The sequence below is a fragment of the Larus michahellis genome, chromosome 1 (assembly GCF_964199755.1).
Source record: "Larus michahellis chromosome 1, bLarMic1.1, whole genome shotgun sequence".
Classification (NCBI taxonomy): Eukaryota; Metazoa; Chordata; class Aves; order Charadriiformes; family Laridae; genus Larus; species Larus michahellis.
Window position 1 is genome coordinate 154,829,820 of NC_133896.1, and position 17,626 is coordinate 154,847,445.

The window sequence follows — 17,626 nt, forward strand, 5'->3', positions numbered from 1 at the left end:
AATACCTTTAAGTCTTTACATTAAACATTGTCCTGTATAAAGTTTAATGAGCAAGGAACAATGTACTTCACCATCAGGAACTGGAGTACTTCCACAACAAATCAGATTTGAAACATCCCAGAGCTTAGATTAAGCGAACGTGCTTAGATTATCAGAGAGGAAAGTGCTGGAGAAAAAAAATCAAAAACCTTCTAAGGGTTAATTTTTCTGTTTCCTAGAAAAAGATAAAAACAGGATTCCACGGGGCCATTGGTGATCCCAGTTCTTGTCAAAGATGATGGAGCTGACAACATGAAGGGGGGGCAAAGGGACAGCAGTCCTCACTTCAGTCTGAGTCTAAGCCTAAACTCACACAAAAACAACACGAAAACATGGATTAAGCACACAGCAATGCCCACCACATCACCCAGGTGAAGGTGAATAAACCAAGGAGAACAGAGTACATGTAATGCAGGGGGCAGAAGGGTATTGGCACGTTCATGCAGTGGTTGCGCTTGGAGGCAGAGGTTATCTACTACTTGGGCAGTGTTGGAGCTTCTGTCCATGTGCTTGGCACCCTTTTGTACAGAAAGTCAGGCATGGAGGAAGAAGAGTCACACCCTGATGGGGTGTTGGGATGTAGCCTGAATTTGCAGCAGTGCACAGGAACTCAGTTGTGCTCCCAGAGACATATATATGTGCCCAGCCAACATGAATGTGATCTGGCTGGGAAAATGGTGCTTGAAAAAAGGAGACGACATAGACTAGATCACAGTCATACCAAACAAAATCTATTCTTTTTAGGGAATGTACAAATAAACTTCCTACAATTAAACCAACATCGCAGGCTGACTTTCTTGCAGGATGCAAATCCAGGCTGGTGTCTGTCAATGTCCTATGACTATCTCCTTCCTTCCCAGACAAACCAAACTTAGCTGGGCCATGTGTTGCCTCTGCCCCATAACACCACAGCACACTGCAAGGAGCTTACGGGAAGGAATATCAGGAGGAGATGAAGAGTAGTTGAGGGAGTCAGTCCCTCTCAGTGCCACTGGAGCATTAGTTGCATCTTGCCATGCCTTGGTAAATCATAGAATCATAGAATGGTTAGTGTGGAAGGGACCTTAAAGATCCTCTAGTTCCATGGGATAAGACCTACAGCAAGGGAGAGAGTATGATTAGCAGCCTCCATAAAGAGGGCTAATAGGCATCAAAATCACTCTGACTACCACAGAAGCTGGATTGCCAGATAAAAGTTGAACAGCAGCAGTGGAAGCAAGAACTGGGGAAGAAAATGAACATTAGCTATTTTTATTGTCTCCCTGAGGGAAAAGGATGAGAAGAAATAATGCCAAAAGCACAAGAACAGCTGATAAAGGTTTACTCAGCTTAGAAAATCCTACTCTTTAACATTTTTTATTCGATGAAATACAAATTAAACCATCAGTACTTGAGGGGGTTTTGGTTTCTGAATAAGTACAAATCTAAATACGTTCTACTTGGTGTCTGAAAAGCTTGAAAGCCTGAGAAGACTTGAGATTATCCTAATTACACAAATAGGGCATTGTAGGAAATGTCTTCCTTTGTCGCTTCCTCAGTCCTAGGTAAAAAGGTGCAAAGTTACTCCTTGCATGAAGAGAATATATGCAGCGGTATTTGGAGTAGATCTTTAGCTAAAATTGATAAAAATGGAATTAGTCCAGTTTACAACAGTAGGGCATCTATGTATCTGAGAAAAGTGTAACAGAGGAACAAAATACTGCTACCTCAGTTTGTTCCTTTTGTTTTCAGTTAATTCCCCCAACACTGCCTGTGCATGCTCTAGGCATTTTGTAAAGATTGAGCTTAAATTCACCATGTTGCTATGCACTTAACTATGAGTTTATATTTCTGCTCAAAGAATTCATGTGTAGGGTTGTTGTTTTTGTCAGACATGAGTCCACAGAGGAATAAAAGGCATAGAAAGATCAGATAATAAGAGCATTTAGAAAACAATGATAAATCCCAAGCAACATAATTGTATATGTAGTAAATTTTAAATATAATTTATGGTTGATCCTTTCCTCCTTCTTCTGTATATAAGCCCATGTTACTGAAGAAGTAGCAATTCCTTCTGCTACTAGCCGGGCATAAAAAGAATATGTTTAAATCTCCTGGGTGCTCAGCACATCCAGAGGTGCAGAAAGGCTTGATGTGAGTCATGCCAGAAAGCCAAATTTAAATTCCTGAATGCAAACCTTCCACTTAACATTTTTCACAAACAGAGAGCCCACTGAGGAAAGACAGGGCAGGATTTTGCTTCAGGATAAGCAGAGACACAGGGAAGGAGAAAAAGCCTGCCAGCAGCAGTAGATGCAGTCTGGATATGTCTACTCTGTCTTCTGTGCCGCACAAGAGCACTCTGGCAAAGACAGCCATCTCCTGTGGTGGAGTGCACATTCTGCTGCAGCGGGCATGACAGGGAAGGTTGGTATCCATAGGGACCTCCCTCGAGGAGATCAGCCTAAAGGGGCATGAAACGGGATGAACAAGGTAATCCAAGTACATGAAATTTATGAATTCTGGCTGACATGCGGAAGTTGTTGCCTTGAAAAGGCTGCTGCGGCGCACTGGACTCCTTTGCTTGCTGAGCAACTGGGGGGAACAGAGAGCTAACCTTCATAATTCGGGCCAGACAAGCCAGCGGGCTGACTGAAGCCTTCGAAGACTCGCTGGCGTTAAACATCATTACCAGCAAATTCATTTTTCCACCCTACAGGCTGTGTGTGTGTATGCTATTGACTCCAGATTTTAAACGCCCCTGAAGATATACCCAATGGACTGAGAGTGCCCATGAGTTGAAGATAACATTGAACTTGCAGACGGCAATAGGAAAGGCCTGTGCTGGCCTAGGGCAGGGAACTTGCATGCTCCAGAATTTCATTTCCTGGAAGAGGTAACCAAAAACCAGCCTTTGCCCAGGAAATGTGCTAGAAAAACATAGAAAATGAAAAGCAGTGCACAAGTAATGGGAAACCTGAGAAACTACAAGCTGAGTAGGTTGGAGTCCAATGCAGTAGCATGAAGAGTGGCCATGTAGGAGCTGGGGAGTTGGCCTCTTAAGCCTGTGTCATTTGCTTTATAGGCATCATCCAAAGTGGGCCTGGATGCTGATGAAAAATTTTGTAAGGCATCCAGACCAAGCAACATGCTTGTTGCTCTGTCAGCAGTGGCTAACGTGTGGAGGTCCTGCTTAAAAAAAGGGTGGAGAAGTAGCTGACCTGGCCCAAGGGGAGGCAAGGTTTAGAAGGACAACCATGGCAATACATCTCCAAATGGCATGCATGGTTCTGCCATCACTGATCTAACTTTTCATGTGCACACTATTAGTAAAAGAGTAGTCTGCTATTAACACTATGAGGTTTTCCTACGATTCATCTTTATACCTTGGAGATGGCGAGATGTCATTGGGACCACACAGATCTCAGTGGGTCAAAACACTAAATCCATGAGACCAGGTGTTACTTTCTAATGACCGCTGTTAAAGACATCAAAATCCAGTGCTATAAAATTACTTTATCTTGCATCTAGTAAGTCTTACTGTATTTACAGAAGCAATTTTGCCTACACAGAATGCTTCTTGGCTGTATTTCTCCCAGTATTTTTTGCCCAATGGAGTAATTGAAGGTGCTTCAAAAGAAAGCAGATAAAGAGATTTTGAAGAAAGGAAGTTACAAAAAGTAAGAGCTAACAGCTATTAATTATTTCCTCTTTATGTATGTAACACACCTCTTTTAGATGCACTTACTTGTAAAGTTATTATACAGTTGTTACGGAAGCGTCAAGCTGTTCCCCAAGCCAATGCAAAGGATTTTAAGCAGTACTAAGTGTAAAACCAAATGAATTAATGTGCTTTTCATGGGGTTTCTTTGTTTGTTTGCTTGCATTTTACTCTCAGGAGAAAATAAAAATGAAAACCAGAGGCTGCTCCTGCCAACTTTTGCTCAGCTAAACCATCCCATCAATTTCAACAGAACGGTGGAAATGTCTAAGAATTGTCCGCGTGAGCAAAGCTTAGGAATGCCAGATACCGTCATTGATTGCAATGCTATCTTCAGTGTGGTGTAGATTGTATAAAGAAAATGCTTTGATTTCAAGATATAAAAAATCAATTTCACTTTTATTACTATGTGTCTTGTACCTAAAGCAAACTGGGACGTATTCCCTGTTACCTTGCATGCTATGTAAGCATTAGCTCTCCGTGCAGCAATTTGCACTCAGCTTGAACGTGATGTCAATGGCCAAATGAGAAAGACGACCAAGAATATGGCTCTGGGTATTACCTCATGATGATAAAAAATAATGGGTAGCTTCATTTTTAGGGATCGTCATTCTTTTTTACCTTTTTGTGGGAGATTGAGGTAGTATTTAGAAACACTGGACTAAAACAGTGTGAGACGAACTCTTTCACAGAGGAAAAATCGGGTTTCCTGAACAGCAGGATAATTAGCTTACTACAAGTGGTGTCCAGGTCTGTTCAGATCCTGTGGTGAAATAGAGGCAGAGCTCATGGCTTTCTGTACTTTACTGTCCAGGTACAAAGCTGGCCCACCAACACTACACTGCAAGTGTTTAGTCCTTCACACACAGTCTTGGAAAACAGCCTTGCAGTATAGGACATGAGAAAAACCTACTCCTCACTTTTAAATGTTCTAATTGAAAGTAATGATGACGTTTCCCAATGAAGTCAATAGTTTGTCCATTCTGTTTTTTCCTAAGGGCCTCAAGAGAAGGTTAAAGCAAGATTAGAAAAAACAAGGGAAGTCATTTCCACCTTCAACAGCTCTACTGAAGTCACACAATGAAAATACCTTTATTTTTGAGAAATTGTTACTAATTCAAGTCACTGAGACTGCACGTCTGGCTATTGCTCCACAAAGAGAACCAGCACATGATTGTTAATAAATATCGTCACGTTTACAGTACTGACAGATTGAAGATTAATTAGACAATGTATAGCTGGAAGGGAGAACAAAAAGCCGGTGGCTAAAGGATGATGTTTAGCATGGCTCATGTGAATTTTTATTGGGTATTTATTAGCTGCACTTAGTGGTCACCTATACAATGTTTTCTGAAAGGGAGTTTGGGCCACTCCTGTGGAGGACACTGCGTCTCAGAAGAGTGGTGCAGGAGGAGGAAGATAGGTCAACCACATATAGGGGAGATCCCAGGTCACACTGCTAAGCATCTCACATGGTAGAAGAAGCCTGTGTTTAGGCACCTGAATCTCACCTTCAGTGTTTTAGACTCAAGCGAAGCACCTCTGGTAAGGCCAATACCTTGTTCTGAAGAAATAAATTCAAAGACTAATGACCATGCCAATTAAAGTGAGGAACAAACCACTGTAACAACTTCCCATGTTCATCTAAGCACACAAGGTGGTATGTCTCTGTTCAGAGACAGGATGAGTCCAGTTGATCTATAAACCACTGCATGATATGCAGTTGTTCACAAGCGGTGCTAGCTCACTCAGCAAACACCATCCTTCAATAAAACACCAGGTGCAAGAAAAGGATCTGTCTCTTTCATTAACATGATGGTGTCATGTATGTACCTGTGTTTTATCCTAGAGTGAATCCCTTTAACTACACTGTGCTATGAAAACCTTTCCTCATAGTACGTGTTACATTCCCATAGAAACATTTACATTGGTCTTGGATTTTGTCTTTAGCACACGTAACTTCTGGGTCTTTCTTTAACTATGAGAAAAATCTGTCTTTTTTGACTACAGCAGCACTGATTGATTCCGTGCTTACGGATGGATTTTTTTTATGGGCTCTTATTCACTGATGCTTCAGAAACCAATTGGTTGGTTGTATTCCCATAGCTGAAATAAACTGGTGTCACAGGAGAAAACTGCCACATTTGCTGAAACGTCACAGACAAATTGCTATTCCTTTAGCTAACCTTATTTTTTTTTTTTATTTTCCAAGAAATGTGCTACGTTTCTAAAGAGACCAATTTCAAGGAAACTGGACACTCTGCCCTTATAAAGAAAAATGAGATAATATGGGGGTGGGGAGAGAGTAGAGATATTTCTGGTTATTCTGAAAGTTTTTATTCTTCCCAAGTAAAATGCTATTAAAAAGGTATTCAAAGTTCAGTGCTGTTGGGTTTTCTAAAAGACCTGCAGACTTAACTCATTATTCAGGTGAGTGGTCCAGAGAGGTCAGCAGGCCCGTTCCAATGAGTGATGGCATTTAGCAAACTCTTGCAGGATGAAAAATTAAAACGCCAGTTCTGTAAGTTGCCTCACGCTGTCAGGTGCCCTCGTGTCTGGAGTGTCTTTCAGAATGGGCACAGGATTCCATTCAGGTACTGACATTTTGGATAAATAGGTAATTTTTTAAATGCCATAGCATACTGGCTTTGCTTTGGGGTATGTTCATGTGAATGAGGAAAAGAATGGGAAGGCTGAGTGTATACATAAGCCAATGAAAGTCAGTAGCCGTCTAACTTGAGCCCTGCTCTTTTGGGGAAAAGGTCCTTACACTTTTGCTCTTTTCAGTTAAATTGCTTTGCCATTATCTGTATCTCTAATTTTCTTGCAGGCTTCCCCTGGGAACAGAGAAAGGAATGGACATATTAAAGGAATCAGACAGCTGTGAGTACAGAATCCATTGTGCAGTTAGAATCAAATTATTATGGGTCGGATCCTGGGGCATGCCCGGAATCCGCAACCCTTAGTAAAGTCAGGATCAGGAGCCCTCTGCATCTCACAGATACAGACTAAGGCAAAACAAGGACTCACCCAGGCTGTTGCTAATATCGTCAGAATTTTTAGACCTAAATCCAAAAGAGATTTAAGCTCCTAAACCCAAAATTCCCAAAGTACTTTGCCAGTTGCATATCCCAACAGATATCTGTATTAATTTGTATGCCTACACATCTACCAGTGCACACACAACTGTTGATGAACTTTTTGGCCCTTTCTTCAATATCTTGACTTCGGAGCAAGGCTTTTCCTCCATACAACCTCATCAGGCAAATAGATGTTTTCACAAATGTGGGCTGCACACAACAGGGGTGAGATTTTGTACAAGTACGCTGGAAGGCAGCTGCTACTGAAGAAGCCAAAAAACTTGTAATTAAATTGTTAACTAGCCTGAATTTGAGCAGCATTTAGATCTGGTTCAGGTACACTTCTGCAGGTGTTTGTTGGAGGGTCTGCTCACCTTTTTAAAGTTCATGATGCCCTCATTGGAACTGCAATACCAATTACAACACAAAAACTGTCTGAGAATTGAGGATTACCTGTGTTTCGTTACACTGTTGGAAAGTTGGGGAGGGCAAGAGTAATACTAATGCAATGATAAAATGAATGTGATATTAACATAATTTGTTATTCCAGATATAGGTAATTTTTTTTCTTCTACATATTTCTGAACCTCAATTTAAAGTCTATGGACCAGTGTATTATGCTGCCAAATTCACCAGGAGATATCAAATACTCAGCATGGTAAGTGAATCATAGAATCATAGAATCATAGAATGAATTGTTAGGGTTGAAAGGAACCTTAAAGATCACCTAGTTCCAACCCCCCTGCCATGGGCAGGGACACCTCCCCTTAGATCAGGTTGCTCAGAGCCCCATCCAGCCTGGCCTTGAACACTTCCAGGGATGGGGCATCCACAGCTTCTCTGGGCAACCTGATTGCACAGTGTGAGGGAAACAAAGACGGATACCAGTAATAGCAAAAAGAGGTTTCCTGGGACAATAAGGAAACCAAACAAACACCATGAGGGTAAAAGCTCTAGTCATGGTTGTACGTACACGTATGACAGGCCCTACATTTCATTTTCAGAGTTACCAACACGCAAAACACCCTAAACATGAGGTACAACAGCATGTAGGAGGATTTATATTTCAGTCGGCCCTGTAAAAATACTGACAGTGGTGAGATATATGACTGACATTAAAGAGTCTGTATATATAAATTGTCAGGGCACACCTTATCAAGCAGATGGCAACTAAACAGTATTGAGTCTTGAGGGCAATGTTGTCTTCAAGTACAAATGAGGAATTTGTCTTAGCCTGAATTATGAGGAGTAGTGAATTACGGTATGTGGTCGATGTGGACCTCATCTGAAGCTGAAGGGGGACTTTCCTCCTGATAGGAATCTTTCTTGCCTATTTCCAAACCTGGAGATTTTCTTGTTTCCTCCTCTTTCTTTCTCCCATCAGTAACCGTAATGTGAGTTGATGGTTGTAAATAATTATTCCTTCACTTCCTTGTGGGCCATCTGCTTTTTACTCCTTTGTCTAGATTCTGTAGTTGGCAGCAGAAGTAAAATAATACCTAATAATTTTTGCAAGATAGATTCAGTAAAATTAAGATTAGCTATGTAATTAACACAGTATCACAGGAGTTTAAACACAAAAAGGTCCATTTTTTATTTGTTTCATTTATTATTGCTCCCAATCGTACCTCTCACTCTCTTTTTCTAGGATTTCTTTCCCATCTGTAAGTTCAGTTTTTTTCTCCCTCCTTTCTCATGTTTTGCTGTTCCCTTCTTTGTTGCAAAGCCCTTGCCTAAGTACCCATACCCTAAACCCTCTTCTGTCTTCATTCCCAGATGTCTCCCTCCCTCTCCGACTTTTTCCAATTTCCTTTTTCTCTCCCCCCCCTTAAATTCTCTTTTTGCAGCCTTTGTCTGGCTGCGACTGCCACGGTATGAGGGGGAACCTATGCTCCACCTATTGCACTTCAGGCCCTCACACACTCAAACATGGAACCTCCAGGGTGACCACGCTTTTCTCTGCTGGGAACAGAGAGACACGTCCCACTAGCACAGTACATCAATATTTACTGATACAGAAAAGTACTCTGTGGGAAAATGGCAGCCTGGGAGCCGTTCTTCCAGTGGTTGACTACTAATAATGAATGATGATCACTTTTAGTTCTAGAGTGAACGATGTTTTGATGGATACATCTTCATTTGCCACCCTGATTCTCGTAGTGTTGACTTCACAGAGTCGTGGTGATGACTGGTGCAATAAATCAGTAATTGGGCTATTTAAACTTGAAGATTGATCTTTAGCCATCATCGTTAAAGAAAAAAATACCATGTTAAGTTCTTTTCTGATTGATTTTTTTCTAAACATGTCAATTTACATCACTAGGTTTTAAGACAGCATTGATTTGAGCAAGCAAACAGATGCCAAAATATTAGTGAAGCCGTAATTAGCATGTTTTTCCCCCTTTTTCAAGATTGACTTAAGATACCGCAGTGACAGTAGGTTTTTTAGTTGATAACAAAACGTTGTCTTAAGGAGGATGACGTCTTATGACATTTATCCCATCCTACTTGGACAGAGATGTATGTTTTTAATGCAATTCATTTCATAGCAGACACACGGTTGTTGCTGAATACAGAGTTATATCCAAAGTAGGACATTTCCTGGTAGCATTTGCAAAGCTGTGACAACAATTTCCCTGAAACACTTAATTAGATGCTATCTGTGAGACATTTATAAGTGCAATTGCCTTCTAACAATATATTCTCTTTTTCCACCTCTACCCCTGACTTAATTTTGTGTATCAGTTTGCTTGTAGATACAAAGATTGAGGTCTTGCCATCACTTGAAATAAAATAGATTGATTTATCCCTGACTATTGTAATTATGCCACAGTAATCACTTTGCCCCACAGACGACCTCCACCTTGGTTCCCAGGCTGCAGTTGTAATATGGTTTCTTTGCCAACAGAGATCCTCATTCATCTCATCAGGTTACTCTTAAGCACTGTCTGCAGGGGGATTGTTGTATTGCTCTTAACCGCAGGCTGGACTGAAGCAGAAATTGTCTTTGGCATTATAAAGGATGAAAATCAGAGTTCAACTAAATGGGAAGACAAGGCTCCCTAAAATTCCCACTCTTCACAGCAAAATACTGTGTCATTTACAATGAGGGGAGTGGTTATGGAATGGCAGTTAAATTTATCAGGAGGATGTGGAATAAAACATTAACCAGTGCAATTAATTGTGGATAATAGACTTGCTGGAAAATGGATTTCAATTTGTTAAAAGTTTGACATTGACACAGAGTTTATATGTACACATACATCTGAAGTGAGAGCTCAAAAAAAACTTTTCCTTTCCCTAGAAAGCACCCATCTCACAAAAAGAATATTTAAGTGCATGGCCCTTCCAAAAATGAGGATGCTGTGAGCGCATAAAGGTTTGCCATTGGCTGTGTAGAGACTGTCTTTATTTTTAGTAATCTGCCTTGAGTTACTGCTTTTCCTCTTTTATTATTTCTGTAATGTTTTCATTTCTTCCACAGCTATCTCAGTTTGAAATGTTTTCAATAGTCACTTGCAGTATCATTTACACAATATCCATTATTTATTTAGATGTCGTTAATAGTACAATATTTCAACTGTCAGGAAATCTGATGTCTAGACTTTCTCCCACTTCCTTTGTTTTGAATGACAAATAAGTTGCACCTTCTGAATATATTTCTTAATGCTAAATGGTAAATAGCTCACCAGCTTTGCAGACCTAACACAGAGGAAGAATGAAGTTTTGCTGAAGGAACAACCACTTTCCATCAGTTGTACAAAGGGTGTCATAAAGGTGTTTTCTGAGGTCCTCAATTCAGGCATTTTTTGTTACAAAGTCATAGGAGTATATGAACTACTCCTTAAATGCAAATTTTGAGAGTCTCAAACTTGACTGCGCAGCACCTACATTTCTATTTCCTCTTGTCCTTCAGAGCAATGAACTTTAACAGTTCTTGCCCAGTGACGAGTGCAATGAAGTCAAGATTAAAGCTCCCACAAAATTCTGTAGTGTCAAGTCTCAGCTGAAGCTGTAAATGAATTGATCAAGCGAAAATATGGAAAGATCAGCTCAGCTTTCACAGAGCAAATTTTTGTAGGTCAAACCTTTCCCTTATAGTCAACCATTGTTGCAGTAGACCTCAACCTTTACAGCAGCAGAAGCAGTCATACTGTTCAAGTTATTCACTGCAAGTAGTCTCTGTCTTCTCTATAAGCCCCTGTTTTTTCATTTTAATTCCGAAAACTTAACTAGCATCAAGACTTCTCACTGGCAACGTATCTTCTGCGAGTCATCATCTATGGACCACTGTATTCTGGCTTCCCATTTCAAATAAGTCCACAAGTACCCTGGAGAAAGCGGTGTTCTTGCTTCAACCACATTTTAAAATGGCCCAATATGACTCTTGGAAAAATTATTATAGAACCGCCTGCAATACATTGCATTTCAAAAGTAGTTGACTTGTCAAGGGTGTAGTAAAAATGTCCTCTTTTGACTTGGGATCTAAAGGAACTCATCTAATCAAGGAGTCATGAAAACCTCCAAATTGACCAAGCCAGGGAATCCGCTCTCCAATGGCTCTTAATTTATTGTACAATACAGGAAGCCTAGGCAACAAGAAAGGCCTGTTATGGATGGCACAGTTGCAAGTGTTCAATGGTTCTCCTGGGAACTTTACTTAAGCTTCTCTAGACATTAACTCTGTATTCCAGGATGACTGTCTTGCTGTGGGAATACCAGAGAACTTCAATGCAAAGCTTATCTGCCAACACACTAAAAGACCAGAAAATTATTGCACTATACCATAGCTCATCCTAATTAAATTGACTCAGATTTTTAAAGCTCTCTTGACAGATTGTGCCAGCTCTTGTTCCTTCTCATCAGTTAAGTTTAGCTACTCAATAAATGTATCTTCCTTCATAAGAAATAACACTGTTTGTTAGTTTGATTGAAATGGGCATTTTCTCTCTCAAAATTTCCATTTAAGGTGGAAAGCTAAATTATAACTACATATTTGAGGCTGTGTTTCCTACAGAGAGCATTTTCAATTACGTTTTTTTATTGCTCTGGAATCTCTTTTTAGAAATGAATGATTTTAGGCTTAGATCACAAGGAAATTGGCAAAAAAAGAGGTGTGGCTATGACCTTGAGCATATATATGAAATTATGACTATATACATACATATACATCGAGAGACAGAGAAAGAGAAAATTTAGGGTTCAAAGACAATTCTGTATGTGCATATATGCATTGCACACATGTATGCTTGCTATATGTAAAGAGAGAGATGGGATTCAGATGACTAGAAATTTAAATAGTAAATATAACTTTTGAATACTTGGTATGTTAGCAGTAGTGCTTCTTCTCATTTGCTTTACATGTTATGTATGTCAATGTTTCAAAGAAAAAATATGCAAAAAAATCATGAGACAGTCTGGTTAGAAAGTAGTGCCGGACAGTGGATAAAGTTTAAAAACAAATGTTTTTTTCTTACAACTGCATCGTTGTACATGAAAACAGAAATATCTGCCATTAACATCTTGTTCTGAACATATGATGATGTAAGCAGTGTTTCGTGGAGGTTTACAATGCCACCTTTGAGAATTTGCATGAATGAAATAAATTAGATGTTGTACAGAAATGCTAGGAATGCTTTCCCAGAAGAAAGTATATTAAAACTGAAATGTGTCAGTCTTTTGTTTTCAGCAATAATATAGAATATTAAGTAAGATGTGTTTCTTACCATATGGCTTCGCTCACATACGTTCAGTTAAATACTGGGCAACCTCTTCAGTTAACAGTTGTGAGTTCTTATCACAATCATTTACTATTCAAATAACATTATATCAACATTCGTAAAAACACGATACTTTTTTTCTGCGTAATTTCATTCTTAAATGTATTCATTATGATTTTGGCATCAGTTTGAAACAAGCCAGAGAGACTGATGGTGGCATAATCACCTAAAAGTGAAGATCGTGCCATGTAAATGCAGAGGCATTCTGCATATTGTCAAAGTCACGGGTATGAAATCAAAGAAATTGCAGCAGCAGTCATGAAAACATTGTATGGATGTTCTGCAAATTGTCCTTGGACTAGAAGAATATGCCCGTCCTATCACACTATATAGCCAATCCAGTTTGGTCAGTCAGGAACTGTGATTTGAGTTGCAGGGAGATGAGGGAATTGAGATTCGTGATTTCTTTGAGGCACAACTTTAGTGCATATATTTCTCCAAGAGATATATTTTTTTTTTCAGTAGCCTCTTTCCCCAAAGGTTTTAATTGCAGCAAAAATGTCTTTTCATCCTGTTTTCTCATAGCTCCTACAACTGAAGGAAATATAACAGACTGGCTTTTCTGTCAGGATTTGTCTTGATGATTTCCATATGCCTTTTTTATCCAAAAGATTTTTGAAGTTGCCTTAAAATCCAATAAAATTAACCCCTACTTACTGACTAGAGCTTAAAAGGCCAATGCTTAAAAGAATGTCTGAATACTTGCTGTTCTTATGGGACCTAATTAAGAAAATGTAAATTTCATTCTTCAACCCCCAATTTCAAAATTATGATAAATAAAATCATTGCTGCCAATCCCAGACTGTTGGGCTGTGAAATAGGAGCTGTGTTTTGCGTACTGTTATGTATGTGTATGTATTTGTGTACACACAACTATACTGATTGCTGAATTTTCAATCTTCATGTTCACAAATAATCTTTCTAGGTTGAGCTGAGAAAGCACAGTCATTCTTGTGGGACTAATTTGGGGTTAAATATTAAAAAAATATTCTGTTGCATTTCTTTCTGCCATCTCATGCCAATTTCCACCATATATTTAAAAATAGTTTTAGAAGTCTTTGCAGGAATAAGGCATAAATGAAGCTGTAGAATAATTGCTAAGAGAGAAGAGGCTTTTTTTCTGCCCTTTGTTGTCCCAGGCACACAGCCATCCTCTTTTTCTTCCAGCCTAAACTACCTAGGTGCACACTCAAGGAGCATTGCGGAAAAGTGCTGCTCTCTGACACTGTCTGCTCTGAGCCTCTCCTTCCTGCAATTGTCAATATGTGAACACATAAAAGACTTCTCTTCTTTTGATATGTGAACATTGCCTTGGGATATGTTGGTCACATCATTGTCTCTCAATAGATAATGATTTCCCATCCTCTACCTTGTCCTGAGTTGGGATTTGTGCTGAAGAGAAAGGCTTGTCCTATTGCCTTTAAAACCAAGTTTTCTGGGACTTGTGATGTATCTTTTATCAAAAGGGAAATATGACAAGCCTGTTGAATATAATCTAAAATCTCTCTCCTGTCTTTCAAGGACCTCCAACCCACACAGCCTCTCTTCCTGTGAAATGTATCTGCTGTTCTCAAACTCATTTTCAGCACTCTTTTGACACTTATTTTTCAGCAATCTTCCTATTCCACCATGAAAAAATGCTTTATCATTGGCAGAAGACTAAAATTGAGCACCCAAGTGTTACGATCTTCCAGATAGATAGCCAAAATCTTATGGTAATTCAAGACACCATATCAAGGCATTACTGGAGGTAACAAGAAGGCAGTTCAGAGCAGAAGTCCTGAATAACTCTTCCACAAGAGCGTGAATCAATTCACTTCCACCAAGGGATCTGTGTGGCAATTTGGCTCTGTGACAATCTGGTGCTGTGACAAGACGTGGCCAGATCCTGCAAGCCCGGCCATACCTCAGTATGAGAGACATGCTTGAGTACTTTTCTATAGCTACTCCAAAAAAAAAACGTGGCATGACCAGCTGTCCAGCATTGCAGGAGCTGTATGCCACTGCGGAGCATTTCTCCTTGTCAGGTTATGAACTCTTTAAACTGACGTCTAAATTGCATTCAGGAACAATTTCTCCTAACTCTAGTCCAGACAGGGTTTTGAAGAGTTATCTGTTGGACAGGCCTGCACTGACCTCCCATAAATGTCAAAGCCATTCTGTTCAGTACAACTTTTGAGAGAAAATGTCCTCAGGAGCCTAAAAGGATATTTCAGGGATGAGGAGAACTGGCATGCTGCATTCCCTAGTTACTGCTACCTGCAAGTATTTTCCCTCTCGCTCTCAGTTTTATTAGTCAACTCATTTATTGGAAAAAGTGTTGGATGACTGCGAGTTCCAGTCAGCAGCCTTGTTGTTTTATTATAACTCAGACTACGGAAGGACAAAAAAATGTCAGGAACTATTGACCTTCTTGTTGCTTGAATAATTTCTTCAGTCTGTGTGTTTTGCAGCCATGGAGGGGAGAAGCACTAAAACTTGTGTTTCTGATCTCACTGTAGCAGTACAGTAACCGTACCCCATATATTTTCCTGCTGAGAAAATATGCTGCTGTTCTTCATGGAAGGACTGAAGATTTATATGCCTTGTCTTTGTGCTGTGCACATCAATTCCAGCTCGTGGCTTCAATAGCTACATCAGTTAGGACCCTTTGAAATGGTCAGCTGGAGGCAGCAGATATTCCCAAGTTCAATCAGAAAGGAGCCAATCACAGGTGTTTTGCGTCTCCAAAATCAGTGTGACTTCCTTAGTCTATGCTGTGCTGCTAAACCAATTCGTTTATGAATTGGACGCAGCTGATACTTCCCAGCTCTGCACTAGCGGTGCTTTCAGTCCATCAAGGAATCGGGTGTCTCACATGAAACTGCAGGCTGACTTGTAGATAGACACCATCTATGGTGTGATGCAAGTTCTGCCAGCTAAATCTGATCAAACTGTGCCATTTGAAAGGAGAACAGAAACAATTTAGCTAGCAAAAATCAAGTTCTTCACAGAAGACTCCATCATCTGCATTCCTATTTTTGTGCCGATGATTTGATAATCGGGCTTTTTGTTCTAAAACACTTTCTCAGGCAAAAACGTACAATCAATCTTTTTTGTTCGCATTGCACACTGACATTTATTGGTACCTTTAATATGCCGTTTCTATGAATAGTGTTATAGCCAGATGAAAGGAATAGCTGACTTGAACTTCTAGGTCACTAATTCTTTACAGATTAGCACTGTCAGCACTGATGGATGAAGGGGGAGATCTATCAGAATGGATGTGAGGGGTTTCATTCCTGCTTTGCAAATCATGCAGGAAATCCTAGTGTAAACTAAGCCTCTGCCTGCCACAAAAGTTAAAACATCACAAGCAGAGCAGCAACCCCACAGTTAAATTGGCTTTTTGTTGCTGTTGATCAAATTTCTTATAATCCTTCCTGCTTGTTTTGTCTAGTGCTGCATTAGTGATGAAAGGCCTTGGGATTTACTAAAAGAACGTAAAAGCAGAACAGTGCAAAACAAAACAGCCCAGAAACTCATGAGCAGGGAAAAGTATGCAACGCCTTTCTGTGTGATCTCGTCGGTGTTCACAATTCCCATGGAAGTCGTGTGGCTACAGAGCTGTGTGACACTCTCCAGGAGTGACCCTGCTTTTTTGCACTAGACATCAACAAACTGGGCAGTGGTATAAAGCACTTTGGAGTTTCTTTCCTGGGAAACAAAAAAAAAACCAAAACATGCCCATCAATTTGCAAACGATCCGTCTGAGTTTCCCACTCTGTATTTAAAAAAAAAAATCCATCTCCTTCTGCACTAAAGGAAAAAAAGAAAGGTTTTATTTCATGTCTGGTATAGGGACAAAAACCTTACAACATCAAGTGGAGCGGTGGTGGTTTGTGGAATGGGAGTATCTCTTCTTTTTTTCTTTTTTAAATTAAGTGATCCCTCTTAACTCCCATGGTTGCAAACCTGCCTCCTTACAGGATTTTCTCCTTGGTATGGAATTTTCCCTTACGTTACAGGTTTGTCTCCTTACAGGATTTTCCCCTTAGTATTCCTTCGGGGTGGACCCCTCACATTTGGCAATGACACACAGCTCCAGCCTTTAAATTAAAGCTGACTGATATATTTTTTGAGACTACCTCCTATAGATGTGTATTTTTTACCTGCTATAGCAGGTAGTTTCACCATCTGAGAGGTTTTCTGGTTCTCAACCCTGAGACAGTAATGTGTTCATGTACACTGAACAGCTGTGTCAGGCTGCATTCCAGTAGCAATTTGCCATTAAAAAAAAATGTATAGATGTATTTAAAAATGTCCATGAGTTCGCTTCATCTGTTAGAGGAAATCACAGTGAGTCTGGCTTCTCATACAGTATGTCCTAGGCACTGCAGGATACATCTAAATTTTGGTTTAAAGAAACTATCAAACCCTAATTGTTAGTATTTATGCCTTGTAGTTTCAGTAATTTATAATTAAAAGAAGGCAAAGAAGAGGTAACAGAAAGATCTTGGTTATTTAAGCCAGCCAACAGAAGGCTTGGAAGAGAGATGATTTCCTTCTCTGTATAGGATCTGAGTAAATAAGGGAACACAGATCACTGAATAAGCTTTCCCTTGGGAGGAAGAAAAGCTCTTTAAGCACAATAACTGGCTCTGAGTAAATTTAGACTGGAAATCATCAGTCTCCTACCACTAGGGCAGTGATGTTCTAGAAAAGCTTCCAACTGGAGATGAAGGAATAAGTGAGCCAAGTAATTCCTAGGACAGAGCTAGATGATTACTTTATTAAGGCACTATCTATTGCTTGGCCAGTGGTGATCCAGGGACTGTCATTAAAGAAGGTCCTTCCAGTCCCATGTTCTTAGGACAAGTGCCCTAAGACAGGAGCTGTCTCTAGCCAGAAGGTCATTTCTCACTTACCACTTTTAGGACAGAATAATCCATACCAAAGTATAACTGTTAAGTCTAAAACGATCTCAGGGTAAAGTAAAACAGGAGGTGGGCTGCACCTGCTCGTACCTATGCCAGTTTTGTGCCAGA